General features: G+C 29.7%; 1 pseudogene; it reads right to left on the reverse strand.

The window, feature by feature from the left end:
- Positions 1-16,858: 16,858 nt before the first annotated feature.
- LOC107865048 lies at positions 16,859-22,143 on the reverse strand (annotated as a pseudogene).
- Positions 22,144-22,739: the final 596 nt, after the last annotated feature.

A 22,739-nucleotide genomic window follows, 5' to 3' on the forward strand; every position in this document is an offset into this window, starting at 1 on the left:
AAAAAAAAAACTTTATTTTTTTTCAAAGCTTTCAGCTGAAGGGTGATTTTTTTTCTTTTTTTGGTATAAGAATGTTGAATTATTACATCTTAATCATTACATCTTGTGTCCGATTAATTACCATCTTGAAAGTGTTGATGGAGAATGTGTGTGAGATTGTTAATGGGAAAATTAATGGTTGAAGAAAATAGGTGAAGTTGTTAATGGGGGAATTAATGTTGAAGAAAATGGGTGAGGTTGTTAATGGAGAAATTAAGGGTTGAAGAAAATGGATGAGATTGTTAATGAAGGAGTTGATGGTTTAAAGAAAATGAGTATTGTTGTTCTTGATCAATTGGAGAAGAAAAGAGTGTAGGGTGTGGGTGTGGGTTGTCATGAGGGGGGTAGGGGCATTGAAGAAGAAGGATATTTTTTTTTAATGTATATTAAAATAAAAAGTGGAATTATATCAGTTTTTAATTAAAAAATGCGGCTATTTTTTCTTTTTAATAAATAAACGCGCCCTTTTTTAAAAAAAAAATGTCACGTCAGCTTTAGGGGTCAAACAAATACACTTTAAAGATGTTAAGGGAGGTAAATAAACAGAAATTAAGTTTAAGTGCTAAAGTGAGTTTGGAGGACAAGTTCGGGGGTGGGGGGGGGGGGGGGGGAAGATGTCGTTTCTCTATAAACAATAATGATATTAATGCAACAGCAACAGTAAAGAAAAACAAAAAATTGTATTTGTTGAATATGATAACAAATAAATTAACTAGCATGAAATTAATGGAAAGAGACAACAACAACAACCAACAACCAACAAAGCAGTAAACAACCTTAAAATTACCATTTTTAGGTTATTTTTTCAAGAATCTTTAATTTTCTCAAAAAGAAAAAACCCTAAATGGAACAATCAAGAAATCATCAAACAACAAAAATGCTAGAGCCCCAAAAAAACAAGAAACAAGAAAAACCAAGAAGTCTTGTAGAGACAATTTAAAGGAGAAACTAAAAGGTTTAGACACAAAAACATACAAACTTGAAATACCCCATTTCAAGAATCTTGAAAATGTAACAGAAACACTAAAGGTGCAATCTTTATACTCAAAAACACAAAATGTAGCTATAAAAAAAAAAAATCCTAATCAACAATCAAGAATCAATCCCATGTCAAAAAGAAGACACAAACAAACACTACAAAAAAAGAAACACAAAAATAGTGGTTGTTTCGCCGTCGTTGGGATTGTGGTTTGGGCGGTGGTGGTGGCTGGTGAGGGGTTGGCCGGCGGCCGGTGGCTGTCCGGTGGTGGTGGTTGTTTGGAAAAGAAGAAAGAGGAGAGAGAGAAAGTTGAGAGAAAAGAGCGGCTGATTTTTTTTTTTTTGTATTTTTGTTAGTGTATGTGTGTGTTTTAAAGTGTGGGTGTGTGAATATTCAAAATAAATAAATAAATGAATAATTTATCAAATACATTTTTTTCTTCCAACATATCCCTTAAATTAGGAAAAGTAGATGTGGAAAAGTCAAATGTCATAAATAATGACAAGATCTTGATTTGACTGATTTTTGCTCTTTATATTAAAATAATTAAATCGACTCACCTTTGCAGGTCGTATAATGTACAAAATAATCAATGCCGATATATAATTACAGAAAAATATAAATAACAAATAAAAAAATATAACTATCTTAAATAAAGATATATTATGCTATAAATAATTAAAATTATACTGTGCAGTAAAAAATTACAGTGTTATGATATGATCGTATGTAAATGACTGTGCAAAAATATTATAATAATAATAAACTGATAAAAATTCTAAAATTTAAAAAATTATAGATAATTATCAATAAATTATGTAAAATTAAAATATAACAATAAATGAGTAAGAATTTTAAATAATGATGATTATCAATAATTTATTAATAATTGCAAAAAATGTGCGAAAAATTGCAAATTGTGCCATTAACAATTAGGGAGCCTAAATGCATTAATTTCACGTTTGGAGAGCCAAAATTGGGTGTCAACAGTTTGCCCCTTTTCGTTTGAAGATAATGTAGAAATCTTCAAATGAAAACGTTGACGTGTAGCCAATTTTGCTCGACAAATAATTATTTTGATAAAAAAAAATTGAGTGATCTCCAATGTAGGCTACCTACATTTTTTTGAGTTGCACAAGGATCAGGTCGAGTATAGCTCAAAAGTTATCCCAACATCAGAGGCAGACCTATCTTGTATTTTGGGGTGCTCCGGCACCCACTAAACTCGACGCGAAATAAGTATAATTACATAGAAAATATATGAAAATAGGTATAAAACATATAAAAGCACCCACTAAAACAAAAGTTTATCAGGTGCATTGGCATTTAAGTTAATTTTAAGGTCCTTCATTGGAAGGAGGTCCTGGGTTCGAACCTCATTGAGGTTATTTTTTTACCTTTTTCACTTTTAATTTTTTTAAGCACTCACTATCCTTAAATCCTGGGTCCGCGACTCTCCAACATGTCCTATTTTGGGTTGAAAAAATCCAATGCGTCCTCGAATTCTATGCTTGCAAAATTTTTAGAACTGGAAAAAATAGACAAACGAGTAACTAAGATTGATTTTTTTTGTTTTTTTAAGAAATTCAAAAAAATGATATGTAATGCTTTAACTAATGTAAAGATAAATAAATAAATGCATTGCACAATTTTAACTGAAGACAAGCAAAATATTCAACTAAAGGCAGACAAGCATAAAGGTCTTATTAGAGGGCAGACTAACCCAAATGTCCTATTTTAGGGTGGACAAACCCAATTCATGTTTGCAAAAAATTTAAGAAACTAAGATGGATTTTTTTTCTTTTTTCCTTTCATGTTTTTTTTTTCAAGAAATTTAAAAGGCAAAGTGTAGTGCTTAACTAATTAAGAAAAATGATACAAGTAAAGATAACATTTAGTGCTTAAATGGTAAAATAAGTGCATTGTGATATGTGCAGGTAAAGACAAAGTATGCAGTGCTTAAATAACAAAGTAAATACATTGCGATGTGCAAATAAATGCAAAGATAAAATGCGAATGGTAAAATAAATGCATTGTGATATTTGTAGGCGTGCAGTGCCTAAATGCTAAAATAAATGCATTGTGTTATGTGCATGCAGTGATTAAATAATAAAATAAATACAAGGCAAAATGACATGCAGTGCTCAAATGATGAAATAAATGCATTCGATATGTGCGTGCAGTGCTTAAATGATAAAATAAATGCATTGTGTTATGTGCGTGCGGTGCTTAAATGCATAGCAATATGCGCCGATATAGGCTAGAATGACATGCGATGCTGAAATGAGAAAATAAATGCATTACGATATGTGCCAGGAAAGGCCAAGATGGCATGCAGTGCTTAAATGATAAAATAAATGCGTTATAATATTTGCTAGGCGTGTTGTGCCTAAATGATAAAATGAATGCATTGTGATATATGCGTGCAGTTCTTAAATGCATAGCAATATATTTCGATAAAGACAAAGATGACATGTGGTGCTTAAATGTAAAATAAATGCATTGTGATGCGTGCAGCTAAAGGTAAAGATAACATGCGGTGCTTAAATGCATAGCGATGCGTGCAGATAAAGATAAATATAGCATGCGGTGCATAAATGATAAAATAAATAAATGCATTGTGGTGCGTGCAAGTAAAGGCAAGAATAAAATGCAGTGCTTAAATAATAAAATAAATACATTGTGATGCGTGCAAGTAAAGGCAAAAATAGAATGCGGTGCTTAAACGATAAAATAAATACATTGTGATGCGTGCAAATAAAGGCAAAGATAAAATGCAGTGCTTAAATGACAAAATAAATGCATTGCAATATGTGGTAACAAAGGCAAAAAATGACATGCAATGTCAAATAATAAAATAAATACATTGCGAGATGTGCAAATAAAGACAAGAAAAACATACAATGCTTAAATAACAAATGATAAAATAAATACATTGCGATGCGTGCAGGTAAAGGCAAAGATAGCATACAGTGAAAAAAGAAATAAATGAAGTGTGATACGTGCAAGTAAAGGCAAGCAAGTACTAAATTGAAGAAAAACATGTACAACTGTCTTTTGGAGGGCAAACTAACTTAATTATCCTACTTTATGGTGGACAAACCCCTGTAAAAATAATTATTGAGCAAAGAATTATTTGGGATGAAAGTGTTCATATATCCCCGATGTTGCTTTTCAAATTGCCCCAGTATCGAGCTATGAAATACTGAAAAATGTAAGATTGTGTACTTGCTGGGGAGAAATAATAATTATGGGATTGTACTGACCGAATTCTACATAGAGCTTCCTACATATCTAGAGTGTTACGAGAATCAAGTCAATGTAGTTCGAAATAAGAAAAAATAGAGTAAATTTTGAGGCGGCTCTCAAAATTTGCCCCAGCATATGATTTATGCTAGCACTGACTTCTTCTAAGGAAACCAAAAAAAAAATTTGCAATTGCGGATTGAAAAGATGCATGATGTCTCTGATTGTCTACGAAGATTGAGGCCCTCAACTAGTAAGGTGACTGAAATCTATAGCTTCTCAATTGGCGGGACTATAAAAAATATAAAAATACTCAAAGATGGACGCCTGACTGAAAAATAAAATGTTGATATTTAAAGGTATGTACTTGAAAGGAAAAGTCAAATGCCCGTATTTTAAAACTGGGTGCCTTGAATAAAAAGTAAAAAGTGCATGTATGTGAAAGTGAGCACCTTGAATGAAAGGTAAGAAAATTGCTCGTAAGTGAAAGTGGGTGTCTTGAAAAATAAAGAATTTTTATTTTCATTTTCTTAATAAAAAGTTCTGAAAGATGAAGAAGACACGATCGTGTCTTGACTTCAGCTGGTACCGATAATTAGCAGTGTGCATAAGAATTCCCCCATCCTTTTTTCAGCTAACCGAGATCAACTTCAGGGTAACTCCTATATTTTCAAGTGGTACCTTAGACACGCCTAAGTATCGATAAGATTTTTTGTCTTGCTTTAAACAAATGTTTTGAATTATGCATATCCTCATGCTTCGGGTGCCCTCTTCAAAAAAAAAGTCTCACTTCGCACATATTTGAGTAAAAGAAAGTCTCATTTTGCACATATTTGAGTAATTTTCTTTTGAATTTTGGTACGTATCAAGAAATACACTTACACTCAGAAAAGAATTCAATGCACGCAATTGCGATACTATAAGCTTGACCTACATGTACGTATTCACTAATGTGAGAACACTTGAAATAGAATATCGTAGGACTTACTATCGGCTTGTAATGTAGGCTTGAGAATGGGTAGGATAATATTTGGGATAGAAGTGACTAATTCCTCAATGAGCATTACACTACATTTGTGCTTTCGACGTTTATTGTGCTTTCGACGTTTATTGCGCTTTGACGCATGATCTTCTTTGTTGTGCTGCGTTGTCCCTTGTTTTGTACTTGCTTCGATTTCTTTTGAATCTTGCGTTGGAGTTTTCCTCTTTTTTTTCAAGAAACTATATATTTTGTTCTTTTTTTTCTATTCTCTTTTTCTTGTGCTTGATTTTTGCTTCTTTTGAAGTCGTTTTTTTATTTTTTTCATCTAGGACAATATATCATTTGCATTTTGCATTTTTGATCTTGAATTTTTGTTCGTAATTTGCACGTATTTAGTGTGCTCAAGGAGGTAGGGCCAAGAGACAGATAGTGCACGTGTGCACTCAAAAAGGTATAAGCTTAGATGCAGTTGTCCAAAGAAAAGGTTTTAGGCTCAAAGGGGGAATGCTAAGAATTAATGTCATTTGGTGGGCTGTGAAAAACACAATTGGGTCAAAGATGGCCTACGGTCCTTTCCTAAACCAAGTGCAACTCAGAATTTTGCCTCAATAGACATTAAGGTCAAGTTCTAGATCAACAATGCAATACAATGAATTAAACTAAAGCTCACCACACAATGCACATGAAACGTTGAGGTTGGCTTTATTCTTTTTTTAGATGTATGCAAGAGAATTTTTTTCAAACGTTACTCAGGTGTGATAAAAGGTATCAAAAGAATCTATAGTTTATCATGAAATCGGTCCTTTACATCATACCACTTTATTCTTTCTCATGCACACTCCTAACTGTATTGGTATCAACCAAGTCAAAATTTTATTATTTATTTTAAAAGAATGGGACCGAACCCAAATGAGGGTTGTCTACTTATCTTGTGAAAACAAGAATCAGGTTTGCGTAGTTCAGGCAAATTTGTGAAATTATATGTGCAATGCATAATTATAAAAAAAAAATGGTCATCCTTGAAAATAATATGAAAGACGATAAAAAAAAACTGCTTTTAATATCAAAATTGTTCTGATCAAATGATCGAGAAAATAGATCTCAAGTATGGGGAGGGCTTTGACACAACTTCAGTATGCTGATAAGATTAAAAAAGTCAGACAATGAAGAAATTATAACATTATTTCACGATAGTTGGTAGAATTGTTATGATTGAAAGAATGTTGAACCCTTGCTTTTGAAAGTGACGATGGAGACGTCATAAATTTAATAATTTACAATGTTCAAAAAAAAATTAGGTATTCTTGCACAAAAATCAGGTGAGGATCTGGCGGTAGGCCGGCTAGGCACTAATGTCAATGAGATTTCAATTTTGAGGAGCCATTGATTTGCGCTCTTGAAGGCCATTAGAGAGCGTTTTTAAACTGTTCCAGAAAATTTGCCCTAGTTTTTAATACCGGAGAAATTATTATAAAATAGTGAAGAGACCGAACCCTAATGAAGAGTTGCCTACGTCTCTTGTCAAGACAAGAATCAAGTCAAAACGTAGTTCAAACCTATACGTAGCTAGTGGCGATGTTGCTAAGGTACATCTTTTAACTGATTCGCTATGCAAAACAAAGGTTATCTCACTAAAATATAATCAATTTAGAGCAAATAAATATGTACAGACACAATAATCCTTCAAATATGTACAAACACTATAATAATATGTCACTTGGATCGTGAACCCTTCGGACATTTGAACAAAAATTGACTTATATGCATATACATAAAATACGTTATTTTAGCTCTATATTATGCTGACTAAGAGTGGGTAGACACGGACTGGGATTTCCTATATGAGAAGACACGTGGTTCCACGGTAGTAGAACTCCCGCTTACCCCATGTATACGCCAACTCTCTAAAATAAGGTGATTTGAAAAAAATTTGGGAAAGTACAATATACAATCCGCGTGTACAATGTTTGTGAGTGTTAGTTTTTCAAAAATTGAAGAAATATGAACGGAATGACAATTTATATAAAGTGATAAGCAAATAAACAATATATAAAAAATAATAACAAATAAATAATCTAAGCCATATAAATAAGATAAATCAAGACAATTAGTATGAAACAAATAACAATGTATAAAAACGTAAATATTTACTTAAGTCTATAATGGTTAGAACCTACCCATCCCCAGCAGAGTCATCAAACTGTCATACCTAATTTTTACCTAAGGCCAAAACGAGCACGACATTATGGACTCTAAAAGAATAAATTTGTACAAAGTCGCCATCTAATTTTTAAGAAAAAATAGGAAACCTATTTATTTATTTAAAAAGTATGACTTTATTTAATCTACGAAACCAGTTTGAATTCTAGGTAAGGATTCAAGTTATTCTGAAGGGAAGCTATCAGGCATCCTTTAGAATCCACAAATGTGATTTCCGAATCCACAAATGTGGTTCCCGGCCAGATAGGTTTTTTATAAGACGAAGAAAAAAATCAATGTTTATAAATACAAATCTAAAATATGCATTAAAATAATATAAATAATTTGCATATAAAGAATGTATAAATTACATAAATTATTGTATATAAAAAATATGTGAAGATGATTGAAAGTATATAAGAATGTGTATGGAAGGAAAAGAAAAATTAAATAAAGAAAAATCTATATTTTCTTTTCTTTTCTATATTATAGAAATGATGGTTTCAACATGGCAACTTCTTGCAATTTTAAAAATGCTTGAGGGTAGTTTAGTCATTAAACATAAGTTCTAAGCTCAATTTGATAATTTTTTGTGCATTGTTTTTTGAACCTCATCAAAAATTTTAATGAAAGCCCATTCTTTTTTCTTTAATTACCAACAATGCCATCTAAGAAATTTACTATAATGCCATCACACATGGCCTTGCATATTTCTATATTATTTTCACACATGTGGGCCCTCTATCTTCCATTTAATTTTCATTCTTAATATTTATCTTTTTATGTGTAAAATTGTTTCAAATATATTATATTTAAGTAAATTAATTAGTAAGATGGTAATTTATTATAAAAAATAATTATAATTGATACAATTAAATAAATTTTGTTCTTTATTTAATTTCATATCAAACATATAATTTACTTTCTTTCATATTTATTACTACAATTTCACCTAATTTAATTTTTTTTAATATATAGAAGAGAAAATTTTGATATGCCTGCTTATGTTGTCTGCTTCAACTTCTTCAATCGTGATTTTATTATATTGTCTCTAATTAATTATTATAAGCCATTTATATATTAAAAAATATTTAATTTAAAAAAAATAGACATTTATGACATTTCTATTTCAGTTGCTTCAATCGTAATTTTAATTTTTATTGTATCATTTTTAATTAATTATTATAAATTATTTATATATTAAAAAATTAATAATATTTAATAAAAAAAAAGTAAAATAGACAATTATGGCATGTCTGCTTCAGCTGCTTTAATCGTAATTTACTAAATATCACCCCTAATTAATTATTATAAGTCATCTAAGTATTTAAAGAAGCTCTCTGTTGACTTGTCGGCTTGAGCTATTTGCTCCATGATTTTACTATATCATTCCTAATTAATTATTATAAATTATTTATATATTAAAAAATTACTAATAGATAATAAAATAATAGAATAGACATTTATGACATGTCTGCTTCAGCGGCTTCAATCATAATTTTATTAAATATCACCTCTAATTAATTATTATAAGTTATCTAAGTATTAAATAAATAAATAATTAAATAATATTTAATAAAAAAAGATAAAATAGATATAAAATTATAAGTTAACTCTTGATGTTTTAAAGTAACTTGAATTCTTATATGAGATTTCACTTACCTTTTTTCAAAAGTATCTTTTACAATAATTTTATTATATCATTTCTAATTATTTGTTGTGACTCATTTAAGACATGTCTATTTCGCTGCTTCAATTGTGATTTTACTATATCACCTCTAATTAATTATTATGTTCATCTAAGCATCATGTCATTTAAATTAGAGTAGAAAACTTTTACACAATAATTAAAAATTTAAATTATTTAAAAAATGTAATTGACTATCAGTGCACAAACTCTGGACAAGGAGAGTAGCATATATTTTTTGAAAATTACATTAAAAAATATTATAAATTACAATAATTAAAAACTTTAAATATCTAAAATAATTTAATCTATTATATATCTTTAACAAATACTTATAAAAATATTGTAATTCACAATAATTAACAACTTAGAAAATTTAAACGATATAAATATTTGGTTGACTCTCGAAATTGTATCAGTGTCACTTAAATTGAAATAGAAGAAAAATATTATAAATCACAATAATTAAAAACTTAGATTAGTTTGAAAATATAATTGACTATCAATGTTACAAAAGTTTGGATAAATAAAGTAACATATATTATTTAAAAATTACATAAAAATATTAGAAATTACGATATTAACAACTTAAAATATCTAAAAACATATTGAAAGTCTGATTGATTATCTAAATTCATTTTGTATCACAAAAATTGAGACAGATAAATATATATTGAGCTCATACTAGATCCCGGGTGAATCCTGGGATGTATATATGCAATTCATCTTTTTTTTGAAACTTTGGTTTAAATATATCAAATTGAAAATGCAAGTTTTAATACAGTACACTGTACATCAAAAAGTGTATAAGAAATAATGTTAGCAAAAATAATACCAATATTACTAATACAAGCATTATTAATGCAAACATTATTAATACATTCCATCAACATTATTTTTATACACTCTAACAAACGACTCCACATTTGAATGGAAGGAACATATACAAAAGCAAGGTTCAATAAAATATCTACATAAGTATGTTTTACCGTGTTCTCAAAATCAAATAATTTAAATTAATATGAAAGATGGTAACTATAGTTTTTTTTTCTATATAATTTTTGAAACACTTAAAATTTGAATTTAAAATATTAATTTAGTTTAACTTCAAAGAACAAGTTCACAAATAAAAGAGAAGGAGAAAATGAAAACAAATAATGTTAGTTTATGGCGGCTTAGTAAGGGAATACATAATTATCTTGTAAGACTTGACTCCTTGCAAAATACTACCAAGTAGTCAATATATTTTGTGTATTCATGTGTTATAATTCATAATTCGAACTAATATCAATTTAAGTTACTATAGATAGTAAAATATCTTAATGTTGGGCCCGTTCTGACACGGGTCATGCTCCTCTAGTATATAATAAAGCAAAGAAATTTGCATAAAATTATGCCAAGTGGCATATTGAGAACTAGCCACTTGGTATTTTGGCAACAAAAATCTATTTTCTTGGCAACAAAATTTATTTTATTGATTAATTATTTATTTTATATATAGATTTTAAATTTTCATATTTATTTTCATATTGTGGTAAAAAATATTGAATGAACACTATTATTTATTTTTATTCTATTATATCATATTTTCATATTGTGATAATTATTTATATATTTTCATATTGTGGTAAAAAAATAATTATTTATATATTTTAACTCTTTATATATAATAAAGCAAAATGTTTGATGAATACTTTTGTTTATTTTTATTCTATTATTTGATATTGTGATAAAAAAATAATTAGAATTATTTCTAATTCCGTTCCACTTCATCTTTCTTTGTAATTTTTCCTAGAATTTCACGTAATTTACTTTCCATGAACCTCTTCTAATTGTATAGTTTAATTTTATTTAATTGATTGTTTTAGCTACCTCATTAATTTCAGGAAGGACTCAAATAAGGAAGAAAATTATTTTGGTCATTATTTACAGATTTATTTATATTTTTGTAAAAAAATAATTTTAGTATATTCTATATCTTTTGAATATTTAATTTGTTATTAGTTTAATTTTAGGAAAACATTGATTTGGTTAGTTTAAAAAAAAAAAAGGAAGGACTTAAATAAGGTAGAAAATTATTTTGGTCATTAGTTACGGATTTATTTATATATTTTTTTAAAAAAATAATTTTAGTATATTCTATATCTTTTGAATATTTAATTTGTTATTAGTTTAATTTTAGGAAACCGTCGATTTGGTTAGTTAGAAAAAAGGTAACTCTCTTTCAATTAGGTCAAAGTATAGATATTATTTAAATAAAATAAATAAATCTATAATCTATAATATATTAAAAGTGTGAAAACCCTTAGAAATGTGATTTGAACTTTTTGCCCTTCATTAAAAAGACTCTTCTTTAGACAAAATTGACTTTTCACTATTTTTTTAATTTATTATTTAATTATTTTTTATTATATTAACTAGACTTTCTAAAATATATGGGACTCCTAAAATATACGGTAGGAGAATTAGTTAATATTTTCCTACACTTTCTAAAATATATGAAACTTCTAAAATATATGGTAGGAGAATTAATTAATATTTTTCTTTATACTATTCAATTAGAAAAATACACCTAAAATAGGATATTGAGATGTACGTTAAACTAGAGAACAAACCTGTTTGCCTTGTCTCCAAAAGATGTTGAATTTAATTATTTCATTCATATTTATTATTTAAACAAATATCCTATTTAGTGTAACGTTTGAACTCAATAAAGTGAGGTACACGTGCGAGGCGCGTACACCTAAACTAGTTTATAATAAAAATCTCTATATATAATAAAGCAAAGAAGTTTGTATAAAATTATGCCAAGTGGCATATTGAGAACTAGCCATTTGGTATTTTGGCAACAAAATTTATTTTACTGATTATTTATTTATTTTATATATAGAATTTTAAATTTTCATAACTATTTTCATATTGTGGTAAAAAATATTGAATGAACTCTATTATTTATTTTTATTCTATTATATCATATTTTCATATTGTGATAACTATTTATATATTTTCATATTGTGATAAAAAAATAATTATTTATATATTTCAACTCTTTATATATAATAAAGCAAAATGTTTCATGAATACTTCTGTTTATTTTTATTCTATTATTTGATATTGTGATAAAAAAAATAATTAGAATTATTTCAAATTATTTCTAATTCCGTGCCACTTCATCTTTCTTTGTAATTTTTCCTAGAGTTTCATGTAATTTACTTTCCATGAACCTCTTCTAATTGTATAGTTTAATTTTATTTAATTGATTGTTTTAGCTACCTCAATAATTTCGGGAAGGACTTAAATAAGGTAGAAAATTATTCTGGTCATTAATTAATGATTTATTTATATATTTAAAAAAAATTAGTATATTCTATATCTTTTGAATATTAATTTGTTATTAGTTTAATTTTAGGAAAACATTGATTTGGTTAGTTACAAAAAAAAAAAGGAAGGACTTAAATAAGGTTGAAAATTATTTTGGTCATTAGTTACAGATTTATTTATATATTTTTTAAAAAAATAATTTTAGTATATTATATATATTTTGAATATTTAATTTGTAATTAGTTTAATTTTAGGAAAACATTGATTTGGTTAGTTAAAAAAAAAGGTAACTCTCTTTCAATTAGGTCAAATTATAGATATTATTTAAATAAAATAAATAAATTTATAATAAAAAATCAATAAAATTTTAAATAATTTTCCATTTCTGTGCTACTTCATCTTTCTTTGTAACTTTTCCTAGCATATCACGAAATTTATTTTACATAAATCTCTCCTAATTATATAGTTTGATTTTATTTAATTAATTATTTAATTACAACTATAATTTTGGAAAGGATTCCATTGAGGTAGCAAATGTTTTAATTAAAATAAAGAAATTTAATAATAAACAAATAAATAAATAATAAATAATTTTCTATTTTTGTGCTACTTTATCTTTCTTTGTAATTTTTCCTAGAATTTCACGTAATTTACTTTCCATAAATCCCTCCTAATTGTATTATTTGATTTTATTTAATTGATTATTTAATTACATCTATAATGTCGAAAAGCATTCAAAATAAAGCAGCAAATTGTTTTTCCCCTAATAATTGATTTATTTATATTGAAAAAATAAATTTGGTTTGTTTTATATATTTTCAAGTTTAATTCGTTATTAGTTTAGTTTTAGAAAAAGAACATTAATTTGATTAGATTGAAAAAGATTATTTGATATTGTGATAAAAAATAATTAGAATTGACTCATATTAATGAACACTATTATAATTATTTATATATTTCACATTGTGGTAAAAAATAATTAAGTTTGACTTCTATTTAATTAGTACATAGATTATTTCATAGATATGTAAGACTTTAACATATTCACATAAAAGTTTCGTCAATTACTCCTAAATATATATTCCAATCAAGCTATAGGAGTAATTCCACAATCTGTATTCCAATTTCCAAATATATTTTTCAATCAATCAAGTGATTTAAGAAGATTATCCGTCAATTACTCCTAATTCCACTATCATTAAGAGTAATTCCACAATTTGTATTCCAAATATATATTCCAATCAAACTATAGGAGTAATTCCACAATCTGTTTTCCAATTTCCAAATATATATTCCAATCAATCAAGTGAGTTAAGAAAATCATCCTAATTACTCCCATGGATGAAAAGTAGATGGCTATGGTAAGTGAATCGCATCTATATTAAATCAAACCTTTACATTGCCAATCAGTACCATATATGGCTATGGTAAGTGCTACTAAATTGTAATACAACTAATCATGAGGCAATAATTTTATATGCAATCTTTTGCCGTGTAAACTCTACTTTTTTTAGCAATAAGGTAGCTCTGCCAATTTCAGTAAAAGAAGGCTTCACTGGTCTCCTCGCAACATCTAAAGGTTATGAACCTAGAAATGAGGAGTGACCTTCGATAGCAAACGACCTCGAGTGATTTTCCAGAGATGAGCTTCTTACAGTTGACAGTGAAGGACGTTGTCTGATCACCGATCATGGTCATTTTGGTGAGTACATGATATTTACGAAATCAACAGGGATGTCCGATTCTTAATATGAATCATGGTCTAAACCTTTTGTTCTGAGCCTTCTCCTTTTTATTTTCTGACTCGCTTTGTGATATAACTCTTCAATTTTTATTTATTTTTTAATTTTCTTTAATGTTTTGTCGCACATTCATAAATGTATTTCCTACCATAGTTTGGTGATTGACAAATGTTTTTTTCTTGCAGTTCTATTTAATATATACAGACCCAGAGCTGTTCAAGATAACCCTGAGAGGATCCAATTTAAACTCACGTTTTTCAGGATGTTAGAGGTAATCGATTCCCAATTTCATTTTCAAGTTATGAGAACCTGAGAAGTGATATTTTCTCCTATTTTCAAATATGGAATAAGCTTTTGCTTTATTGATGAGGATGTCTTGCACCAATTATGTAAGGAATCCTGTATTCTTATGTATTGTGTTTGCTTTCTCTCGTGGTGGTATGTCCATGACAGAGGTTCATTGAAGTTTTAATTGCACCAATCTTAACATAGATTATTGGAACAAATGAAATCTAATTATAGCAGATTAGATATGGCGGAATCATTTCAACTAATTTGGGATCGGGGAGTAGTTGATCTAGATGTTAACAAAAATAAGATTGCTCTCACAAACAACATTAAATTTCTATCAGTATAGTGGGTGCAAGGATTTAGAAAATGGATCTGAGTACTTTGGAATCCTCTTTCTACAATGTTGTGGGAATCCCATGATAGTTGCCTTATTGTTGTCATTTACCTAGGAATCAAAGTCTCGATCCAAGCATGACTGTAACTTTAGGAGTTATCAAAATTTTCATATATTTTATTCTTTTCTAATTCTATTGAATATGAAATATTTTGGAATGTTCCTCGACATACAGGTGTATCAGTTGATATGTTTAAGCTTATCACATTCTTTTGATATGATATAGTAAGGTATCCCCTCGCTGAGCTTCAGACGTTACTAGCTTTACTTTACAAACATTATGAGTAGTTGAAAGACCTGATGCGAGTAGTTGAATAATACTGTCACATTTGCATAACTCTTTGTATAAATTGACTATTGCATTGTAGATTTGTCGCCCATTTTGGCCTCTCCTTCATTCCAGCTGCATGGTTGTTACTTTTCTCAACTTCTTTATCTTAAAATTTCCTGTTAGCTGGAAATATTATTTACAATAGAAGGTCTACTACTGCTTTCATATTACTAGGATTTGGAGCATTCAGGAAGGTGATTAGAAAACTGGCCAGAAGCACAAAAATTTCTGGTTGCTATCTGGTTTGGAATCTAAAATCTTACGTTGCTTTTGCAGTAGTTGTGTTATTTTTACCAACATAGGCATATCAAACTTCTTTTCAAATTAGGAATTGGTATGGCTGTGGTTGTGGGTTTTTTCGGCCAAATGAAAGTTATATCCTAAACATAGCATCTCTAAAGAATTTACTTTCTAGTTTGGAATCTAAACTCTTAAGTTGCTTTTGTAGTAGTTGTGTTTATCAAAGTATGAAATTTTTTATATGAATATAAAAGCATAGAAGACCCTAATAAAGTTGTGCCACCAGAATAGTGAATTAAAGGTTTTTAGTATAGACCTTAAGTTGTTGTTCCTATATCCTCTGTTGAGTTGGAGGCTGTAAAGTTCAAACCAGAGAAAAGTGTGAAGCTTCTAGGATTCACAGATGCTAAAAATATAATGCGGAATAATTTGTTTCTTGAGTACTATCTACATAGTTTTTTTTTCTAGTTGATATTTGGATAGGAGGGAATGTCTTGTATTATTTGTCTTTCCAATCTTCATACAATAATACTTTGTTTACTCAGGCATTACTACCTGAAAGATGTAAATATCTTCATAGGCGAACCTAGCAACAAAAAAGCCATCCTTGAACTTTCTGCTTTGGCAAGGGCAATGAAGGAAATGAACAAAGTAGCAATTGTCCAATGTGTATAGAGGCAAGGACAGGGTAATGTTGTTGTTGGGGTCCTAACTCTAAATGTCTCTGACAAGGATAATACTGTAAGTATGGTTTAAATTTTCAACTCTTGATTATTCTTCTCTTAGATTGTTGACATTCTCTTGGACCGCTGCTTGCAACCTGATTTATTTTACTTTAATGTTCTTCCCTTTGCTGAGGATGTTCGGGAGTTTCACTTTCCTTCTTTCATCCATCTACCTTCATCAATGCAGCCAAATGAAAAGCAACAAGAGATGACAGATAAATTGGTTCAAATGTTGTATCTTGCACCACCTGGAAAATAGAAAGTGCTGCCTCCTGACTTTACATCTAATCCTATTTTAGAGGTATGGCATCATGATAGTTTCAGAGTATTGTTGAGTTTTCCTTTTAGCTGGAGTATTACTTTACGTGGTATAGAATCAAGGATTTTTATTGAGTAGTTTCTTTTTTATGGTTTCTAATATTGCACGTGTGATTTATATTTCTTTGCTGCAGATACATATAACAAACTTCTTTTTGAATTAGGAATTGGTATGGCTATGGTTGTGGCTTTTTCGACCAAATGAATGTTATATCCTAAACATAGCATCACAAAATAATTTGTTTTCTGGTTTGGAATCTGAACTCTTAAGTTGCTTTTGCAGTAGTTGTGTTTATCAAAGTATGAAATTGTAGATATGATATAGTAAGGCCCTTGCTGAGCTTCAGACGTTACTAGCTTTACTTTACAAACATTGTAAGTAGTTGAAAGACCTGATACGAGTAGTTGAAATTGGAGCATTTACATATGTCCCATGTAGCAATTGAGGAACTTGGAGTTGTCCACCGACAGCAAGATATCATGTATTCTTATTAAACTAAATCATGAACCCATCAAGAGAAACTTCTCAAACATCATGCTGTAAAATACCTGTCCGTCTCTCCGCACCAGTTAGACATTGATTTCTAAACCCTACCCACTAGAGGCTGGCAATACGTCGGGTAAAGAAGGGTCAGTAGGGGTTGCAGGCTGATTAGCTGACACAATAGCACTATTGTTCTTATCCATGCCAAGGTTAACTAAACCAGGCAGTGCAAGAGCTGAAGGTGTAGCTGGTTGCAGGATTTCGAGCATTAGCTGTACTAGCTGGCGGTGACGCACCACTTTCTGTTACAAGAGCAGGAGAATCAGAATAACCTTATTCACCTATATTGGCATACTCTTCATCCTCAGTTTTCTGAGTGGTCTTCACATGAGTGATAAATGCTTCTGGAGGCTTATTATAGACAGAGGATAAAGTGGAAATATTGGAACGAGGTTCTTCAAGAAGAGTAGGATCAAGTTTACCCCCATGTTTATATTACAAGTCAATTTCACGCCTAAAAGGAGTGTGTTCATATACCTAGCCAAGTTCAGGGAACGTAAGATAATTTACTTTTATCTTAATCAGTTCAAGAAGGACACTGATCCAACGCTCAACATCCCTCTCTAATTTGATGGCACAGCGGCCAATAGCTCAAACAGCTTTTCTGACAAAGTCAACATCCACTTTCATGGCATATTCCTTGAATGTATGTAGCATCTGGTCTATGTTTCTGTCTGAAGTAAGTTTTATCATGATTTCTAACTTCTCCTTTTTTCCCATAAATAGGATCATTATACTTGCAAAAAAATACCATGATTTCATGTGCAAGGATTGTCGGATGCTTTTGTACAATGAGGTTTGTGTTCCTTAAAGCAACATATTGAATTTCAGGTGAGGTTTGTGTTCCTTAAATCAACATATTGAATTTTAGGTGAGGTTTGTGTTCCTTAAAGCAACATGTTGAATTTCAAGCTCTACTGAAAGCAATATTAGAAGATGAAGAGCCATCTTCTTACAAAGGTTCCTAACTACATCAGTGCTGGTGATGAGTTCCATCTATTGGGGTATCATCTTGACAGATGAAGCACAATAGTGCAATTTCAAAGTTGTCATCATGAAGTGACTCACTCCACAATGTTTTCAGCTTCACGAGCATCAACTGCTTTGTACTTGGAAAGGGCATCCAGTATAAATACTTGACCCCACTTAGTGCATTTATTCAGAGCAGTTAGAAGCATTGAAAGTGTATGGATAGTGATCTCAAAGATGGGTTTGCTACTGCTTTCTTGGATTTCTGCAAGAGCAGTAATAGCATTTGCAACAACCATAGGATTATTGTTAGATATTAAGTCCTTGAGAGCATCCAGAAAACCACTATCTTCCACAAGCTCGGCATTTATGTCATAGAGCTTAGCAACACAGATAGCTATTGTCTTACAACATAAGAAACACAGATAGTTATTGTATTATCACACATGCTTTGGTTTCTATTAGTTACTTTGATACCCTTTTGCAAGTGGAAATGGCGGCGCCACCTCTTAATTTTTGGTAAATGTGATCGATTACTCTGATCACCTCAATTTTTGTCTCTATTGGAATGTGAACCTGAAATCTCAAGTTTTCAACCCACGTACTTCATTGACTACTAGACCACACCTTTGAAAGTAACACAACTAAGAGTGATTGCAAGTATTGTCTTCATGAATAAAGATCATAAAAATTGGTAGTATTTAAGGCATTACACAATTTCTTTCTTGGAGAAACAAAAAAGATATTATGGAGAGAGTGAGAGTACTGCTTTGAACTCCAGTCCACAGTTAAAACAACAACATAATACTTAGTGTAATTCCATAACTGGTGTCGGGAGAGGGTGGTGTATACGCAGTCTTACGCCTAACTTTGTGTTGGTGTAATATACCACAAATAACAATAATTATTACAGTTAGAAATAAAATAAACAAAAATGAAGAAAATAAAATCATCTTCCTCTCGACTGAGGCGCGGTTATCTCTCTTTCTTTAAGGAGATTCAAGCCCACTGCGGCATAATCTACACCGATCCATCAGTAGCATATACACCAACACTTTGAAAAGATAGAAAAGTTATTTTTGATAGACCTTCAGCTCAAGTAAAGCACATTAAGGATATTGAGACATATGAAAATAGATATAGGTAAAAACATTAGCGAGTTTTAGGACACTACAACTAGCAGTGCCTTCCCTTAATTCACTCTCTTATATATTGCAAGAGGAAAGTAGTTCACTATAAAATACTGAGAAATTAAGCTTAGAATAAAGAATCTATACTAACAAATAGCTTAATCAAGTCTATAAATGAGTAAGTGCATTCAATTTTAAATAGTAACAAAATTAACTTGCATCACCAATCTAATAAAAAATAAAGTTCCCACGTTTTCCTCTCCCTAAGGGTTCATATTGCCTACTCTGCACTTTTGAGTTGCAGCGGCTAATCTTCTCTATGAAAAACTTTTAGCTCTTTCGATTGAAACTTGCTTGTTTGAGAAGAAGAATGACTCAGACTCTTCATATCTATTAAACAATCGATGAAATATTCAATCTCCAAGATTGTTACAATTATCTTTCTCCTTTTTTTTTCTCTTTACAATAATCCGCGCATCGCGCGGGTAAGTATACTAGTTTATTTTAAAGAAAAAGATTACGTAATATTTTTAAATGTATAAGTATGAATTAATTGATTAAACATCTAAATTAATTTAATTTTTCTATAACTATTAACGGCCTAAATTTGCCTAACCGCATGATAAGGATTGTATAACTAAAGAACATCCCCGCCCAACGCCCCAAAAATAAAGATTTCACTATAATTAATAACTGTACAATGATAAGAATAAAAGAAAATACAAAACAAAAATTTCAAACTCTTCTTTGAATATCACTCCCGACGAGTATTTTCGAGAACCTGTATAAACACTTGTAAATAAAATGTTAGTAAACAAATAAATAATCAAAAAATAATTGTAAAGACATGTGTAAATATATGTATTTAAAAATTATTTTTGTTAAAAAGTGTGGGCTCAGATTAAATTTTAAACATGTCATGGCTACAAAGCGGTTGCTCAATTAATTGGTCGTCCTTAATTGCCTTGCTAAGATATAAATAATAAAATAATAAAATCTTTTTGCGTTGTTATAAGAATTTTGTCATTGCCCGAATTGATTTATTTTATTATGTATTTATATACGTAATATCCGTCTTTTTATATGCAAAGGCCTCAAAAATCGACAAAATATTTCTTCATCGGTCATGTGTCGACCCTTAATATAAAATACATAACTTATATAAAATAATAACTTTGATAAAATAAAGTTCGTCTTTTGTAATGGGGTGGCCTCAAATATCTAGACAGAGAGATAATTTCATTGGCCAAATGTTTATTTATTACCAATTAAACAAAAGTCAACTAATAAAATTAATAAAATAATATAAACAATAATGATATTAGTGCAACAACAACAGTAAAGCAAAACAAAAAATTGTATTTGTTGAATATGATAACAAATAAATTAACTACAACAATAACATACCCAGTGTATTCCCACCTAGTGGGGTCTAGGGAGGGTAGAGTGTACGCAGATCATACCACTACCTCAGAAGAAGTAGAGAGGTTGTTTCCGATAGACCTCCGAAATTAATGGAAATAAATAAATTAACTAGCATGAAATTAATGAAAAGAAACAACAACAACAACCAACAAAGCAGTAAACAGCCTTTAAATTACCATTTTTAGGTTGTTTTTTCAAGAATCTTTAATTTCTCCAAAAAGAAAAAATCTAAACGGAACAATCAAGAAATCATCAAACAACAAAAATGCTAGAGCCCAAAAAAAACAAGAAACAAGAAAAACCAAGAAGTCTTGTAGAGACAATTTAAAGGAGAAACTGAAAGGTTTAGACACAAAGATACAAACTTGAAACACCCCATTTCAAGAATCTTGAAAATGTAACAGAAACACTAAAGGTGCAATCTTTATACTCAAAACCACAAAATGTAGCTATAAAATAAAATTCTAATCAACAATCAAGAATCAACCCCATGTTAAAAAGAAGACACAAACAAACACTACAAAACTAGAAACACAAAAACAGTGGTTGTTTCGCCGTCATTGGGGTTGTGGTTTGGGCTGTTTTGGGCGGTGGTGGGGCTGGTGAGGGGTTGGCCGGCAGCTGGTGGCTGTCCGACAGTGGTGGTGGTTTGGAAAGGAAGAAAGAGTAGAGACAGAAAGTTTAGAGAGAGGAGCGGCTGATTTTTTCTTTGTTTTTTTATGTGTGTGTGTGTGTTTTAAAAGTGTGGGTGTGTGAATATTTAAAAATAAATAAATAAATAATTTATTAAATACATTTTTTTCTTCCAATATATCCCTTAAATTAGGAAAAGTAGATATGGGAAAGTCAAATGTCATAAATAATGACAAGATCTTGATTTGACTGATTTTTGCTCTGTGTATTAAAATAATTAAATCGACTCATCTTCGCAGGTCGTATAACATACAAAATATTGAATGCCGATATATAATTACAGAAAAATATAAATAACAAATAAAAAAATATAATTATCTTAAAAAATATATATTATGCTATAAATAATTAAAATTATACTGTGCAGTAAAAAATTACAGTGATATGCTGTGTAAGTATGTAAATGACTGTGCAAAAATATTAAAATAATAATAAACTGATAAAAATTCCAAAATTTATAAAATTATAGATAATTATCAATAAATTATGTAAAATTAAAATATAACAATAAATGAGTAAAAATTTTAAAATAATGATGATTATCAATAATTTATTAACAATTGCAAAAAATATGTGAAAAAATTGCATATTGTGCCATTTAACAATCAGGGAGCCTACATGCGTTAACTTCACGTTTGGAGAGCCAAAATTGGGTATCAATAGGTGTGAGTCCGAAGGACTGATACTGAAAACTCATGTTTGTTGATGTGAGGGTTGATCTTAGTAACCGTGTGCTTGCGGGGTACGAGGGAATCCCCCAAGTGTATATATGTACATATGTATCATGCAGGGCAAAGGGTACGTCGAAATCCCCGGCCTTCTATGATATCTCTGGTTTGTGCGGCTAACACGCATTGGATCCCGTTCAGGGGTTGATACTAGATCCATATAGCCCGCGGGCGAATTTTATGACGGTCAAGCTACACAATCCAGGTTAAAGTTTTAAACGTTCATGTTAAGCCTTGTTCTCTATCCTGACATGCTATATATATATATATATATAAAATCTATATCTATAATTTATTAAAAGTGTGAAGACCCTTAATAAAGTGATTTGAACTTTTTGTCGTTTATTAAAAGTTTATGTAATAGACAAACTCATCTTTTCACTTAGGATTTTTAATTAATTAAAGTATTTTTTAATTTAGGTAAGAAATTATATGGTAAAAAAATTAGGACAATTAATTTAAGATGTCCTAGAATATATGGTAAGAAAAAATAAATTAAATCTTACCTATTTAATAGTAAAATTATTTAATTTGCGGCTAAAAAAAGAATATATGATTCGAAGAATTCAAATTAAATCTTAATTATTAAATACTAAAAGTCGTTTAAATTGCGGCAAAAGTGCCCCTTTTTTCTTTTTTTGAGTCCTTTTAGGACACTTAGTCCTTTTTAATCTTGCTAAGAAATTATATGGTAAAAAAAGATGAGGAGTAAATTGCGGCTAAAACTTTGTAGGTGCCCCTGTTTTCTTCCTATAA

This window comes from Capsicum annuum, chromosome 3 (assembly GCF_002878395.1).
Source record: "Capsicum annuum cultivar UCD-10X-F1 chromosome 3, UCD10Xv1.1, whole genome shotgun sequence".
NCBI classification, from domain to species: Eukaryota; Viridiplantae; Streptophyta; class Magnoliopsida; order Solanales; family Solanaceae; genus Capsicum; species Capsicum annuum.